The sequence below is a fragment of the Pollicipes pollicipes genome, unplaced genomic scaffold (assembly GCF_011947565.3).
Source record: "Pollicipes pollicipes isolate AB1234 unplaced genomic scaffold, Ppol_2.1 Scaffold_3718;HRSCAF=4362_pilon_pilon_pilon, whole genome shotgun sequence".
Taxonomy (NCBI): domain Eukaryota; kingdom Metazoa; phylum Arthropoda; class Thecostraca; order Pollicipedomorpha; family Pollicipedidae; genus Pollicipes; species Pollicipes pollicipes.
In genome coordinates this window covers 564,197-581,330 of record NW_023596361.1, presented here as the reverse complement: position 1 = coordinate 581,330, position 17,134 = coordinate 564,197, and the positions used below count along the sequence as shown (strand labels likewise).

Here is a 17,134-nt window from a genome sequence, read left to right as displayed (position 1 = left end):
ATATCTGAGCTGTGTTGACACCTTCATCGAAATCATGGCAAAGTAGCAAAATCTCACGCTCCGTGACATGTTTCGCAAGTTGTACGCCGCGCGTCGCTAGTAGCATGATTCCACAGCACGATCTGTGTCTGACTGATGCAAACCACACCGGCCTGGTGTTCTCTCGTGCAGACTGTATCTCACACAGGCAGAGGCGGCCTGAAGTTTGGCAGACTGGGCTCGCTTATTCGAGCGACTGCTTTCCTTCTCTCATGCACGATGGAAGAGGGCGACAGGCACGCTCTATGTCACTAGCCGCTGTTTGGTAGCATAACACAGCGTTGGCAGCCGGACGCCCCCAATAATTTTTACCGGGAGGGAGGGAATAGAGGAAAGGCGTGACCACACATGGACATATGCTGCAGGCAATTCACGGTCGTTTAGTCCATCATCACAATGGTTTTTAAGTATCAATGGCAACGTTGGTACCCCCGCTCAAACTGAAAGCAGTTGGTAAGAAGACAGCATTGTATGCTCCAATAGTCGGTGATCCTCTTGTTGCTGAAATGACTGAAGCTTTGTACTCACAGGAGACTTTTGGCAGTCGCTCAGTGTTGGGGCAAGCGAAGGCCATTGTGCTTTCTGACGAAAAGAGACGTCTTGTTCGTTCGCGGCCAATTCATGACATTGTTCGGCACAGCGGAAATCGCTATCTGCTGTTTCCTATCTGAAAGCATTTTACTGATACGCTGATGCAAAATGAATGTGATGCAGCCGTCACCACTTGGGTGGCAAGTTCCGCACCCAAGTAACAGGTAAAGCATTGTGGGAATTCTGATACGGACATCAATGAGCTGGTGATTCATGCAACCAAGTTCATGTTTGAAAAGTCCGCAGGTGCTGTTCCAACGTAATGTCGAAGCTGAGTGGCTTTAACAGTTCGTGTGGGTGACAGCTTGGACCGTAAAGTAACGCCATATCGGCACGCTAAATGGCTCAGTGAGTTTGAATAGCCTTTGCCGATGGAGACCACTATGTATCATCGCTGTTAAGCACACTTACACAGGTGACGTGCCAAATAGCACTGGTTGGTGGCGCTGTGAAGTGTCATGCGATGGACATCATTGGCAGTTTTGATAGAAGCTGTTTGCAGTCAGTGACTTGTGGCAGGAGGATATCATCAGCGGTCTTCCTCGGCGTTTCTTGCAGAGCATGGTGAACACGAAGACTGAGCGATCACCAAACATCTACATTTACCTATCATCTTCGTGTTCCGGCAAAACCTCTACGAGACTGCTTTGGCATCCCGCCATCCTGTTACAGCATTTTTCACTGGCGTCATAATATCACGCCCATTATAGTGATAGGCCTCAGTACCGAGTCACTAATCAGTTTCGAACTCCGACTTCATGGTCAGTCAGCCACCAAACCCACGAGCTGCCCACTTTCGTCGACCTCACTGTCAACGTTCAATCTGACGTCTGTGTGCCCCCAGCCGGCTGGCAGCCCCTCAAACAAGCGTCGCGAGCTCCTCGCAGCGCCGCTCTGGCAAACGTCTTCGGCTGCCATTCAAGGGCCGCTGCAGCCGCAGGACACCGCCCAGCAACCGCGGCCGCCCTGCCCAGCTCGCTGATGCGCTCGGCAGCCAGCCCGTCTCCGGAGCACGGTCTGCCGGCGCTGGCCGGGGTCGATCACGCTGTGGCCGCCCTCGCCGGGCGCCGCTCGGCCGGGACAGCCGTGTCGACGTCCGGTCAATAGCGCTAGGCGATGCCGGTCGATCCGACACGGGCCGCTCCACGTGCGTCGACGTCGACATCGCGTTCGTCTGATCGGTCAAGGCCTGCTTCGGCGGCCGCTCCAGCGTGGAAACACCAGGGACTGAAGAGAATGTGCTGGCTGCCTCTTCGCGTGGCGTTTCGACCTACCCAAGGCCATGGACCTCACGGGAATTACCAAGGTGAATAGCTCACTCGGTGTCGTTTGTGCCGAGTAGTCCACACGAGCCGCGGCCCTTTCACTTTTCGGAAATTCAAGATTATTTTAAAGGGCCTGTTCCACAGCTGAAGATACTAAGGCCAACATCATATGTGATTGAAAGATCTCACTCGTAACTGTTGGAATACCTTAAAGTGCAAAACGCTGATCTGGATAACGTGATTCTACAATTTATCAATATGTTTCTTAATACATCATTTCTACGTCTTGGGACGTTTTACCACACCAGGGTCGTTGTCAGACTGGCTGTGTCAGAATCGTCAGTGCAGCGGACGAGATGGCTCACCCATAGTACTTTAAACCGCCGCAAGGTGGCATGCTAATTTGTGCACGTGTGACGATCCCGGCGTCGTTATGTGGGCGTCTTTTAGCGCTTTCTCGTAATCTTCTTGTATACTTCTCTGTGATTTTATATTGTTCTTGCATATGCATTATCGGTTACGGCGCTCTGTTAAGATATTCGATTTCCAGGCTCATGTCTGTCATGACTAGTAGGACTGTCCAATTACCTATGCATCACAAAACGCCTTTCATGATGGGGGGGGGGGGGCATGCATTTAACGCTATAAGCTGGTTGACAGCCAACTGTTGCCCGTTGATGCGGCGATTCGGCGTGCTGACGTACTCCAGACACGATTAAGTCAATGGCCACATTTTGCATGAACTTGAACACAGTATGGCCACCGGAGAGGTGGAATTCGCCTGACGTCTCTATGACGACATGGTTTCGGAGTGATTTGGAAATAGGGCGCGCGAAATAATCTGCTCAGGTTCGCGTGCGTCTAGCTCAGAAATCAGAGGACTTGAAGTCTTAACCCTCGTCTTGATTAGCCGTTTTTGTATAACGTGGACTGATAGGGGGTTCGATGTGATCACCCCGGTGTTTCCAAACTATTTAAGATGAAAATAGCAAAAAAACACCAGCGGTTTTATCGTAACGATATCTTGCAATTGGTAGTAGCTTTTTATGTTGTTAAATAAATAATCGGCCCCATTATGGCAGGTCAATGGTCAATTTTTCACCCAGCATTACGTAATATCCTAAGGAAGTTGCACGAAGCTATGAAGCATGCATCTTAAAGCTCTCCACGGTTTAGATAAACCTATGGATTCCAATGAACTGCACCTGAGAATTGCCTAAACACATGTATGAGGAAAGTGTTGTAGTTTAAAATTGGCCAAACCAAAAGGATTGGAATAGATCCAAAAGTTGAATGTCAAGTTACGAAGAAAAAATGCTCTCAGATACGCTTCAGTTGGCGCCTTGTTTCAATCGGCTGAAATGGTGGCGGCCTGATGCGGATTACTCCGGACGGTAATTTTCATGAGATGGATTGGATCGAGTCTGAGTTGAAATTTGTGGAAAGCGGATTCGCGAGCGAATTGTGGTCAGAGTTGATAAGTAAGATGCAGCTGGATCCTGGAAAATCAATTTGTGAATGGATGTAATGTCCTCCCAAGCTCTTCTCCAAAAATGACACTTTACAAAGCAAGATTTGCTATCTTGCCTCAAAAGAATGTGTAAACGATTTAATGGACCTTGAGGGTTTTGGCGTGTTTGCTACCGTGTCTTAGAGGGCAACTTCCACATTTGTATGTGGTTTTCAACTGAAATGCTTATGGTGAAGATCATTTGATGCAGTTCACAGCCCTGCCATTCTTAAGATCTAAGCCCCTCAAATTCTGCGCTACACGCCCGCAAAGATGTGCAGCCTATTTCGGCCGACTTTTCAGAGCCACCCAGACATCCATGACGCCATAATAATGGTGTAATAACGCCACAATAATCCTGTCATTCTATTAGCCATTCGGCGATGAAGGCTCAGAAAAATATACTTGTTGAGTCGTTCATATCTGGGGTTTGTGAGCACGACTTCCAGATACACCGATTTTTAATAGACTTTGAACCAATGTCTTGCGAGATGCGTTGATGTAATCAAGCAATGACGCATTGAAGAGCATATCTACTTAACATAGAAATTTGGTTTCTAGAATGGTTTTCCATTTAAAAGTATACCAATAGTTACAAGGGGGTTCATTTCATCAAATCGAATGCTTGCTTTAATATACTCAAACATGGAACACTCTCATTGAGGATCCGAGGAAAGACTTTGATCACAAAAATTATGTTTATTGCAGAGTGATTATTGCATGGATGATCACTCGTCATTCAAAAATTCGTGACATTGCTCACATTTGCCGTGGATACAAACAACCCTGCGTGATTCCCGGATGACATGTCTATCAACTAAGCAGGTATTTTATAGATTTCTAGCTTATACAGTGAGCGAGTGGGCGATAGTTAACAGCCTGGGGTGGGCCCGGCGTTTACAGCCATACCTGACTCGCTCTGGGTCCCTCATCAGCCCATAAGCGAGTGAAACTCGAACGCTCATTAGAGGGCAGCCAGTCTTCAGGTGTATCAACCTCACGGTCAACATCGTCACCTCGTGACGCGTGTAGACAACGTGCAAAAACGTGCATTCATGCGGGCGGCGACGAGGGATGGCCATATTTAGTCAGGGTAGGATGTCCCTAAACATTAGCCCTGTTAGGCAATGGTGCCGCCCGCACTGGGTCAGAGGTAACGCACCTTGTTAGGCCATGGCGCCACCTGGCCATGGTGTCATATGCACTGAAACAGGAGTGATACATGCGTGTTTCACGGAGTTTGACAAAATATAGCCACAAACACACCGTGGGCTGATCAATAACAAGGTCCATTATAAGGCACAGGAAGCATTTGAGTGGCTCTTTTGCGCTTTGGCTGTTATTAATTTGCGGTCTGTTATTTGGTTCAAACTAATCTACCTAGCGCGCATGATGCATTTCAGAGTGTTTCAAAGTTTACACATACGCCTGCCAAACGGAGCGGAGGCGAGTCAGGGCACACCAACCTCAAGAAATTGAAGGATGAGTGATTGAAATGGCTGCAACCAAACGGTATTCTAATACGCTTGTCTGGCAGGATGTGAGGTGGTGCTGACGTACCTCCGCCACATTGGCGTAACCTGGCCGGTGCAGTGGGTGGCGCGTCTGCTGCTTATGGCGAACAGAACGCGTGCGTCAGATCGGACGAAAACGCTGTCTAAAACACGTACGGGAAACGCAACGAAGCGTTTTTCGCATCACGAGGGGTGGAAATGGGTGGTTATAGATAAGGCTTGTCAAACCATGCCAACCAAGGTAGGTCACTAGTACGGATGAGCTATCGGTCAAGGCAGGTCACTAGCACGAAGGCGTCCCGGTCAAGGCAGGTCACCAGTCTGGAGGGATGTAATCCTCACCCAATGTAACGGCAATTTCTCCCTATACTGTTGCATGATACTAGCGGCATGGTGTCTACGCCTCATGACAAAAATGGCATTAGGTTGAATATGTTAAGAAATTGCATCCAACTAAGTATAAATTGTCCACTGTCCAGAAGCTCCTAAAGTTGCAAAGATGATGAGGCAAACGCCAATAATGTGGAAAATCCTACTCCATTCCATCATCCAGGCTGCTGAAGAAACAATCCATTAGTGGCCAAGCAGTCGGGCGCTTTATTTCTCAGGCTATCACTCACGAAGCGGCTGCCACATTCGTCACGCTGCGCCAATGTGATGACGGGTCTGAGCCCGCTGACTTCCACAGATATGCGCGTCGGCAAAAGGCGCTCCGGAGGAGCCGGTCACGAGAGCGTCGGCGATCTGGTCGGAATCTGGCTTAGGCGAGCGTCCAATCGGTCTGGTCAAGAGCGCCAGGTCAAGGCAGGTCACCAGTCCAGAGACGCCATCGATCAAGGCAGGTCAACAGTCTGGAGGGGTGCTATTCAAGCTGCTGTTCAAAACAGCTCAGGTGGCTTACGGAGCAGCCGGGTGGAACACGACATGTGTGCAAACGAATTACTGGCCAGGAAAAGTCGTGTGTTACAAGTCTGACCGAGTTGGTGGCCAAGACTTGTCACGCATAGCGAAGACAAGTCATGAGGTCAGACGAATCGCCGACCAAGACGAAAGTCTTCTTGTCACTCCGAATGACGCGTCATCTTAAACCTGCTAGAAGAGTTTGTTTGAAGAAGAGTTCATGCGGAGGAGCTGTGATCCAGACGAATCGTCAACCTACTGAGTTGTCAACCCGATGAGCCGACAACTACATGGGCCGACAACCAGACCAGCTGCCAGCCAGAAAACCCGCTGCGTTCATCGAACCACGCCCCGAAGGACGTTGGTCCTGTTGGTGGGCACGGGCTGCCAGTCTGACACCGGCGGTGACCATGGTAAGGTCGATAGCAGTGAGGTAGACGCTGCTCTCCTCCCCTCCCAGTCCCCCTCCCCCCCCCCCCCCCGGCCTGCCGCCTCCTGGTAACGCTCTCTCCGCCAGACGCTGCTCTTCCTCCCACCCTCCCTCCCCCCTCCACCCCCGGCCTGCCGGCTCATGGTAACGCTCTTCTCTAGACGCTGCTCCACTCTCCCCCTCCACCTCTGGCCTTGCGGCTCATGGTAACGCTTCCCGCTCGATAGCAGTCACTTAGAGCAACGGCCAACCAACCATAAGAATATCTCGAATAATTCAGGAACGCGGCTACTCAAAACTTGAAACAGCTGCAATAGAGGCATTGGGACTGAAAGAATTGCAGCAAATGATGCAGCTAACGGCATGGTTTACTTTACTGGACTCGAATGCAGGCAGGCGGGGTCAAATTTAGCCGCGGCTCAAGAATTGGGGGGACGAGTGCGAGTACACTCATCGGCAATGGCTCGGACCGGCTGGCTGTTACCACTCTAATGAAGACCAAACAGGGGCGCAGCCTGCGAGCGAACACTACGGCGGCTTATGCAGTTGCACGTGAAAACAAACTGACGAGACCAGTGTGGTGCTAGCCTAATGAGGCAAACCCCGCGAATTATAGACGCCAAGGAATTTGTTTGCTAATTAGCACCGCTGCACATTGGGCGTGCCGTTGCCTGATGGCACTGGCAACGGTGTTCATGATCACTTACACTACACGCATGTACTCTACTTTTAGTTCCTCTGGTACGACGGCGGTCTGCGCCTTATGCTCAGCAGACCAATCAGAAAGTAAAACAGGATTTTATGTAATAGACCACTCCAGCCTTTTAACCTTTAACTCTGAAGCTGAGCAGATGACCATGCAGTCAAGCCATCATCTTAGTGCTTACAGCTATTTTCCAACTTGTGCTTTCTTATGGACCTAGTTCAATCTGAATCCTAATCTGAGACATATTTATACTGGAAAGAAGTTACCAGTAGGCATAGAACCGGTTGCTAGCTGTGTGATGGCTATACGCTTGTTATATCTAAATACATGGCAGCGTTAGGGATTTAGCTGATAAGTCACTAGCTTTCGCCCTTGACACATTATTTCATTTATCAGTATTTATGTGGACTGTGAACGTCGTGATTCGTTCTATGATATATTATGCAAAGCTTTCGAAGGATGGCCTATTCAGCTGCAATTCGGGACATAACTCAAGTATTTGGAAACATAACTCGAAAGTGTGCCGATACTTTTATGCAATCTAGCATGTCTCTTGAGTGAGATTTGAAGCAACTAATGTAGCAGTGAGTTAGCGTTAGGAGGGGACCCTCGTTCCTTTACGCGACGAGGCATTGCAGGACATGCTGCAATTGGTGTACTATTCGCTCACGATGAAGTGCCACATTAAATCGTCCGGAAGATTGAGCGCTCCCAAGACCCTGATGCAGTGCCCCGACGGAGCACTCGGTTGAGACATTACACGTAATGGTACCGATGCATTTGCTCAGCTCTACGCCTCCCCTCCCCCCTCGCCAACGTCAGCGGCGGCTCAGCCGCCCTGGCTGCGGCCGGCGCTACCTGCAGCTGGTCTCGCCGCTAGCGAGGGTCGCAGCCTCAGGCTCGGCTCGAGGCGCGACTTTGGGCTCGGCCTGGGGCTCGGCTCGGGACTCGGCTCAGAGGTCTGCTCAGCGCTCCGCTCGCGGCTGGTCTCGGGGGCCTGCTCCAGGCTCGGTTTGGATCCCTGTTGGGGTTCTGCTCGAGCTCCGCTCTGAGCCGGCATCGAGGCTCTGCTCGAGGTGCTGCTCCGGCCTCTGCTCAGTGCAAATCTGGTCTCATGACTTTCCTCGCAGCATGGTTCGATGTTGGGCTCAGGGCTCGACTAAACCCGACTTGCGAGGGACCCATCGGACGGCGGCCAGCACGCCGCAGCTGACCCCGGGGACCCGCCGAATGACGGCCCGCACTGCCGCAACTGACCCCGGGGAGCGCTGGACGCACTTCATTCCACCCTCTGCTGCCCGGCCGGGCCGGATTTATTGGCAGCTCTCGGCAGGGTAGTCAGCCACTGGCGACGCTTTCGGTGGGTGGGGAGGGGCGCAGCCCACACCCCTCGGGCAACAAACTCAACAGGCGCCGACAAGTACGGCCGTCGGCGAGATAAAATGGTCCCGCCACAGGTCAGAACTTGAGAGGGGCCATCGACCCTCTGTGACGCAGCCAGTGGAGCGGCTCTCTCCGGCCGGAGGCCGTGCTGTTCTGTGGCCTGATGCAGCCAGTGGAGCGGCTCTCTCCAGCCGGAGGCCGTGCTGTTCTGTGATGTGACGCAGCCAGCGGAGTGGCTTTCTCCGGTTGGAGGCCGTGCTATGCTGTGATGTGACGCAGCCAGTGGAGCGGCTCTCCGGCCGGAGGCCGTGCTGTTCTGTGATGTAATGCAGCCAGTGGAGCGGCTCTCTCCAGCCGGAGGCCGTGCTGTTCTGTGATGCGACGCAGCCAGTGGAGCGGCTCTCTCCGGCCGGAGGCCATGCAGCGCTGTGCGCGGGATCAATACGCTCGGATCTGCCGGTGAGTGGGCGGCCGGACGGTCACCGACAGGTTGTCGCGCCGCGTGACTCGATAGTCGCGCACGGCCTCCACGCTGCCGGCTCCGAGATCCACAGGTGTGGAACCAGGCTCCCCAGGACGGGACTCTCCATTTTTCGCGAAGGTGTGACATTGACCCTGTGTTGATGTCTCCCGCAGATTAACTTTGAAACTTTTACCACCACCACGCATGCGCCTTTAGGGATGTTCCCACGCGGTCCTAGGACTTGTGGGTGAAGGCGTGGCACCTCAAGACCAGGGCTGAGACATTTCATAGAGACCTGGCACCGACACCATTCCGGCATCCGTCAGGGTGCGTGAACATCGGCTGGGAGCCGGCAAGACTCAGCTTGTGCTGAAATCATACGCGCCAACAGTTGCTGTTGTTGGCAAAGACCGGACTTTGTCAACCTCGGCAGGGTTTCAGCACGCTCAACCCTGATGCACTGCCGACTGCTGACAACGTGGTGCTAAGATGATCTTTTCCACCTAAAACTCACGTGTGGATGACCCCTCTGGCTACGATCCACGTGATGTCATCACCATTTCGGACCCGAAACCCACGTGATGTGGCAATCAGCCTCGTGCAAAGTTCCGCTCTCGAAGGCGACCCTACCTGTTTGCTTTAGGACACATGCGAAAGCAGGACAAACAGTCTGACACCCCGACGTTTGATGATTCACTTGTTTGGTGGTCCTCTCCTACCCGGGAGCCGCTTCAGCCGGTGATCATTCCGAACCAAGAGCATCATCTGACAGCAGCCATGCTTGACCGCCACCCTCCGAGCCAATGACCCACGCTGACCTACACTGACCCACGAGCCCACGGTTACTCACCAGCGTCGGCGGGCGGCGGCGGCGGTGGTTGCAGGGCGGCGGCCGGCGGCCCGCCCGGCCCGGGGAAGCGCGGTCCAGCCGCCCTCAGGTGCGGAGGGCCACCCCGCAGCGGGCGCGGACCGCGCGCGCCCGGCGGTCCGGCGCCGCGCACGAACCGCGGGTCCCCGGCGAGCCCCGCAGGTCGCTGGGGCCCGCCGGGTCCGCCGGGCCGCGGCCCTCGCAGGCGCGCCGGTCCCATGTGACGGGGTGGCGCCATACCGGGCACGACTCCTCCCGGCTGCGGCACTGGCATGCGTGCGTGACCGGGGGCGGTGGGCCGCGGCGCGCCGTGCGAGCCGGGCCCGGCCCCCTGGCCCGGCTGGGGCTCGTCCGTGCCGATCACCGTGTTGATGAGCTTGGAGGCGAAGTTGAACATAGCACGGCACTGGGCTAGGGCCGGGGCAGTGCTGGCAGGCCGAGCGGCCGGTCCCCTCTGGCCATCGGCGCGCGGCCCGGGTCAGAGCGAGTCACACATGTGCACGCGCGGACGCACTGGGCGGGAGAGCGGCGCGCGGCCGGCGCCGCCCGGCTGCCCACCAAAAACCGCGATGGCGGCCGGCCCCGATCGACGCCCTCGACACTAGCGCCATAGATCGATAGCGGAGCTCGGCGAGAACTGTGACGTCACCAGTTCAGGTGTCGCCTGATTAATCATGCCTGATTGCATCTGCTTAGCAGCTTAGCTAATTAAGCTCGCACCTGGATGGGAGCGTTTTCTGCTTTTTCGACACGGAGTGATGGTTATTTATCAAAGAAACGGGTTAGCATTGCAACCCGATGGTGGTACATAAGGTCACAAAGAGACTGCGATATTCAACCACCTCATGGATGTAGCTTTGCTGGTTATTTAGCTTTGGTATATTGGCGCATTGGCACGTCATTTCATAGCTTACGGCCAAGCTGGACCTAGTCCTGCCAGCAGGGCAAAAGATCACGAAGGCCCAACTTTCCCTGCTGACGGTGCTGTAAACAGACAAAATGAAGCTCTTGGAAGACGTTGGAAGATTAAAAAAGTCGCAACTATAATAGGGTTATACCTACCAGGGTTCAACGGAAATTAAAATAATCCACAAGCCAAGAATGCTCTGTTTTCAAAGTCATGGTAGGTCCATCACTTGGCTATTGCAGCGTCGATTTGACGGTCAGTGGATACATAATGGGCAGAATAAGACACTAAATTTATCTAGTAACTTTTGCCTCAAATACCTCACACTGCCTACCAACGGTACATCCCAACACGCCATAACGAAGACATTGACAAAACATTAGACGTTCTGTTCCCACCATGAAAGCTCATCGCTTTCCACCAGCAGCCATTCACTCCTGGTACTGCGCGTCCCTGAAAAATTTCCATAACATCCATCACAAATGTTTCATACACTCGGAGCAAGCTTTACTTGACAACTGGTTGCCTTACTCCTGTTGACAATACCATCTGACGAGTATGTTAGTGGCGTTTACCGAGATCTTCAGGTAGATTTTTCTGTATTTATATATCTTCCAGACTTAAAAAATACGACCTCTTTCGACCTCTACTGCCTGCCTCTGTGCTCAGTCAGGAAAAATGCAATCATTTCGTTTCTTGCCGTCCACCTTATTTTGGTAACAAATGTGTTCGGGAACAAATTTTGTCTGGAAATTTTAATCTTAAGTTATTTTATATTCATCCCCTCAGCTTTCAGCTAACAAAACCGTTTGCGATAGAATATTTCCAAGAGCAACAGAATTGGGGTAATCTGCTTATTCTTAACATTTGCTATCTCTCAAAAGAGGAACATTTTTGCCACAAAACCACAATGCGTTTGGAAAGAATCTCTTCACCAGATGCCTTCCGTCAGTTCCAGCAGAGAAGTCCGGGAATGCAAACTGGTTTGATCGGCTAGCGTCTCCTGTGCCCCTGGAGATGCCTCGGTATATCTGTTGCGTGCTGCGCTTTTGTACCAAGAGTGATTTGAATCTCTTTCTTTTGTTTATATCACACGCGTGAGTAGTTTTGCATTTTTGACAAACCAGCTGATATGATTGGTTTGCCCAATATCCACGGCCTTCCATCTTGAAGATACGCTCAGATAATATTTGAAGCCTGTCGCTTGAATTAGTTGGCCAGTTGTTGGACTGCTCCAAGTCAGATGCAGCAATAGTGGCATCGTCCAGGCTATCTCGAAGGCATGCGCTGTACAACAGAAGTTTCCCAAATAGAACGATCGGGGTCACGTGCAGAGTGAGTCTCACCTAAGTATGAAAAATTTTGGTGGCCCGGCCATGCCTCGCTACATTGTTTTCCGGATCCTTATTACTTACAACCACTGACCGCGGGTACACGAAACTGTCGGCAGCAGCAAGCTTTTTTGACGTGGTGGTGGATGAATCATTAGGTACTGATATGCAAGTTGTTTGAGTAGACGGACTTCACCCACATTATTGCAGAATCACGACAATTTCACCTCTCCCATCCATCTCCTAGGAAAAGCAAAATGTTTGAATCACAAAAAAGGTGAAGAATGAGGCTCGGAAACAGGCCCGGATTTCGGTATCCAGACGTAGACGCCGCATGGTCTTGGTGAGCGTAAGCAACTAAGCAACACTGGCTAATCAATATCAAACTAGTCCAACCCATAATTCTGAGTCGCAATTTCTACACGTCACAACTAATTGCAAATTCATCCATTTCTTTCATTTGAACTGGCGTCACGACCGCTTCTAGTGCCGGCTTTTTCAAACCAGGTTCTATTGGGCGAATGATGTCTTCATGACCTCTGTGGCCAGGACCTTCAGAAGCAGGCGACTTTCGCCTCTCCAGGTCATCCGAAAAGTACACTTTCCAACGCATGGGTCAAATCCAGCGGGATGGGTTGCCTTCGTTTTGTTACGGAATGTCATATGCGCATGAAATCATTTGTTATATTAGCGAGCTTGCTGTACTCTTGATTGTATCGTGAATGCATATACCTTGATATGGGTTGCACGCACAAAGAATTGTGCAAGCACCCGGCCAGGCGACTCGTGGTTAGATAGCTAATTCCTCTGTACCTTTCGATACGTCAACAGCATACTGAAATATCAACGCATTCTCACTGAAATAGACCAACCTTTTCTACTTGCTTTTTTAGAACTGAGCCGCAAACCGCGAATTTCATTGTAACAGTGAAGAGTAGGAGGAGTTAGCAGATAATATTCGTGTTTCCTAGCAAGGTCAAAACTTTAAATCAGTGACTGTCCACGATTTCGTTAGCTAAAACTTCCTGACCTGGCCCTGACCAGAGCCAGCCCATTTCAACCAATGGACATTAGGAAGAAGCGCCGTGCCAGAGAACTTATTCCCGCACCTAATATGCGATAAAATCAGGCTGACCTCAACATGCATTAGCCACACCCATCTGTGCGAGTTCATGAAGCGTATGGCTCCGTCATCTCGAGATGGTGAAATATTCGTGCTGATAATTGACAACTCCCACTTTCGTTATCAGCCCGCTCACCCTGCACTGGACAAGACGTCTCAGCAGTTTTACGTGAGGAAGACTAACAAAGGTGTTGAACAAGGGGCCACCACTTATTGTATCGGCAACGAACGCACCACCAACAGTCTGAGAAAATTAACCGGCTGTGCTGTGTTGGTCTGCAGGGATTGTCAACTTTTACTGCAGTGAGACGCCTCTTAATCGAATGGCAGACGGGGTTGAGAGGCCATACAACTAAGCGCTGTGATCAGCGACTTCCAATAGATGTGCAGCCGCTGGCATTCGATCTCTGGGAGCCGGGGCAATCAGACATTTCAGGGCTTTCTAGCATCGATCACGCCTGTGCTTCGCCGGCGGGACCTTATTTCTGGGTATCGACTGGCGACGGGCAGGCGTTGTGATTGTGGCCCCTTGATACGATGTGATCAATACAATGGCTCGCATACAAATAGTGCCTTGTGGGATAACTGCAGTACGTGTCCTTCGAGAAAGAGTTTCCAAGAGCTCAGGTGATGTGTAACTGCCCAAGAGCAGTCTGTCCTGTGTGCTATTCACTGCGCCGCCTGCGTGCCTATGTGAGCCTGCAGTTTGTCCTGCGTGCCTATGCACTGCGCCGCCTGCGTGTCTGTTCACTGCGCCGCCTGCGTGCCTGTTCGCTGCGCCGCCCGCGTGCCTGTGTGTTACTGCAGCTATATTTATGCAAAGGTTTTTAATTAAGATTCACCGAATGAAGGTCGTCGTATTTAGAGGTTTGATTTGAGAAAACACTGTATGCTGTGCATTGTGCATAGGCTACGATAAACAACAAAGTTTTCTTAAAATTGGATTGCTGTTATAAGCCCTTTTTATGTTTCCTACCAAGCAAAATGGAATTTTTGGTGACCAATGTGTGAAATGTTTCATAATTTTGGAGGTGCCTCGAGCCCCTTCCAGAGGCTCATATGCATTGTATGCTTGGGGTATTGGCAGCACTGCGTAACGGTAAGTTACTTTCAATTCCAATGCCTGCCTCAGCGATTTAAAAAAGATCAATTTAATCAGTGAATGCAAAAACAATTTCCAAAAATAGTCATTATGGATCAGTCTAAAACTGTCGCATTGTTTATCGAATGTAACCGATTTTGAATTAACGTGTACACCGGCTTCTGTGGCATGGTAGAGACAAAACCTATGCATAGCGTCTACGTGCGAACTTCGCAAGCAGGGCGGCAAGGGAAGCCAGGAAACACAACATGAAAATAGCTTTGACCGAGAGGTGTCATAGATCATCCGAGTTAAAGGATGCTTCAAGGGAGTCCGGAAGGATGGAATTGGAGGAAGAAGCCGTCTGGTGCATGGCGTTAGATGACAATAAGAAAGCATGCTCATTAGGTGTCTTCTTCGGCCCACCTTGGGAGGATGACGAAGTTCTCATGCATTTCTTGGAGACATTAGCGCAAAAGTTTGACGAGTCTAATCCATGTATGAGGATAATTACTGGATATTTCAATCCTCTCGACATTGATTGGGGCGCTACGCTCCATAAGTCTGGTGGTAGGCATCGCATTAAAAGTAAGAATATTATCGAAACTTTGAACACCCTGGATTTTGAACAGATTGTTAAAGGATCTACCAGACACTCTGAGCATGCTTAAAACATATTGCATTTCTTGATAACTAATGTAGCAGAACTAGTCGAAGGTATTGACAAATATCGTATCAGTGATCATCAAGTCTTGATCATTAAAATGCACTTAAGATTGAATGAACCAAAGCCCAAGCGGAGGGAGTACAACGAAGAAAAATTGCGTAAATGTAATATTCAACGATTGCGCCTCAATCCAAAGAAATTAAGGTTTGAACAATTATTTTCAATGGGTGTTTGTTAAAGGAGATAGAAATGAAGTCCCCCCCTCCCCCCCCCCCCCCCCCCCAGTCAAGAGCCCGTACACATAAGGGAATGTTGGCTCTAACATTTAGTTAAGATCCGCTCAATGCAGTCTCGTCTCCTTTGTTTTCATGCCTCATTTTTGTCATGAGACTATTGGAAATTCGATCTGAATAAATCCGGTCGTGATATCTCTGAATGTAACACCACAGAGTAGTTAAAGAGTACGTTGGAAGAATAATGAAAGTGATAATGAGGTTGTTTCTAGAAGTGTAATTGAACTGTCACTGTAGGCTAGCGTGCATGGTGCGTTGTTTCTGGCTATTGTGATATTCTCAAGGTTGTCAATGCTGGGTATTGTTGTCATTGCGCGGCATTCTCAAACAGGGCATCGATCTTATATCGACAATCTAGTTTTCCGTGCAGTACATAGTTTGCTGTATTTGCATCCCCCAACGGGACCGTCGTCGGTGTTTGTGGTGTAATAAAAAGCCGGAGTGAAGGCGAGCGCTTTAATCTGATTTTAGAAATGTTCCAAAGGCGAAAGGCAGGCCTTTTATAGTGATAAGAATCGTTGAAAATCTTATTTTCGATTTGTTTCATAACGATGCCGATTTGTTTGCATACATGTTGATTTTTACATGAAATATAAATATATTTCTGGCACGGCGCGAAAGGAGTTAACACAGGTAGATACCACATGCATGCGCGATATGTTTGTATGTATGCAGCTCTGCGTAAAGCATATGTGTTGTGCGTGCCTCCGCAGCATTTCCTACCTGGGGAAACTAGGGTCTGTCTCCGCTTGCGCGTTCTCATAATCCCTCGACACTATGAAATATGTATAAGCGCCTTGACGGCCACAAATGCTCTTCATGTTTTGAATTCACCAGTCACCAACTGTTTTCGCCTATTCTTGGCTCCTCTTTCAAATACTCGGGGATCCTTTAGAAGGGAAGCTCGTCGTTAGCTCTTCATTCACTACTTTAACTGCGTGGGTGTTACAGACCTAAGCAGCTAAACGTATCGTAAAATAAGCCAACATAATTTCTTCCATCCTTAACTCTCCCACGCCGGGCCGATCTCTCCCTCAGAGTCAGCAGCGCTGCGCCTGGATTAACGTGTGGCCGTGGCCCATGAAAGCCGGCCAGCTCACGGCCTTGTCCACATCGTTCCCACGCCTCACCCGCTCGACCTCCACTCCATCACCGTCGGGCGACGCATGAGAGCCATGATGACCAGCGGGCGCCGGGCTGGACCTCGCGCTGCCGGCTGAGCGCGGGCTCGCGGGGTGGCAGAGGTCACAGTCTGTCCGTGATGAGCCGCTGCGAGAGGGCTGCAGTGATACCCCGCGTCGGACTGCCCGTGATGAGCCGCTGCGAGAGGGCTGCAGTGATACCCCGCGTCGGACTGCCCGTGATGAGCCGCTGCGGGAGGGCTGCAGTGATACCCTGCGTCGTCTGCCCGTGATGAGCCGCTGCGAGAGGGCTGCAGTGATACCCCGCGTCGGACTGCCCGTGATGAGCCGCTGTGAGAGGGCTGCAGTGATACCCCGCGTCGGACTGCCCGTGATGAGCCGCTGCGGGAGGGCTGCAGTGATACCCTGCGTCGTCCGCCCGTGATGAGCCGCTGCGAGAGGGCTGCAGTGATACCCTGCGTCGTCGGCCCGTGATGAGCCGCTGCGAGAGGGCTGCAGTGATACCCTACGTCGGACTGCCCGTGATGAGCCGCTGCGGGAGGGCTGCAGTGATACCCTGCGTCGGACTGCCCGTGATGAGCCGCTGCGGGAGGGCTGCAGTGATACCCCGCGTCGGACTGCCCGTGATGAGCCGCTGCGAGAGGGCTGCAGTGATACCCTGCGTTGTCTGCCCGTGATGAGCCGCTGCGAGAGGGCTGCAGTGATACCCTGCGTCGTCCGTCTGTGATGAGCCGCCGCGAGAGGGCTGCAGTGATACTCTGCGTCGTCCGTCCGTGATGAGCCGCTGCGAGAGGGCTGCAGTGATACCCTGCGTCGTCTGCCCGTGATGAGCCGCTGCGAGAGGGCTGCAGTGATACCCTACGTCGGACCGCAGGTACGGATTGCGGGCCGATGCGGTGTCGCGTCTGGCGGCGCTGGAGG

The 17,134-nt window shown here is 51.5% G+C and overlaps 1 long non-coding RNA gene across 1 annotated transcript in view; it reads right to left on the bottom strand.

Moving 5' to 3' along the window:
• LOC119092937 (uncharacterized) overlaps positions 1–9,690 on the bottom strand; it is a 37,439-nt gene extending 27,749 nt beyond the window's left edge. The window contains exon 1 of the long non-coding RNA XR_005093575.1: positions 9,652–9,690. This is a non-coding gene — a long non-coding RNA (uncharacterized LOC119092937). The remainder of the gene's footprint in view (positions 1–9,651) is intronic.
• Positions 9,691–17,134: the final 7,444 nt, after the last annotated feature.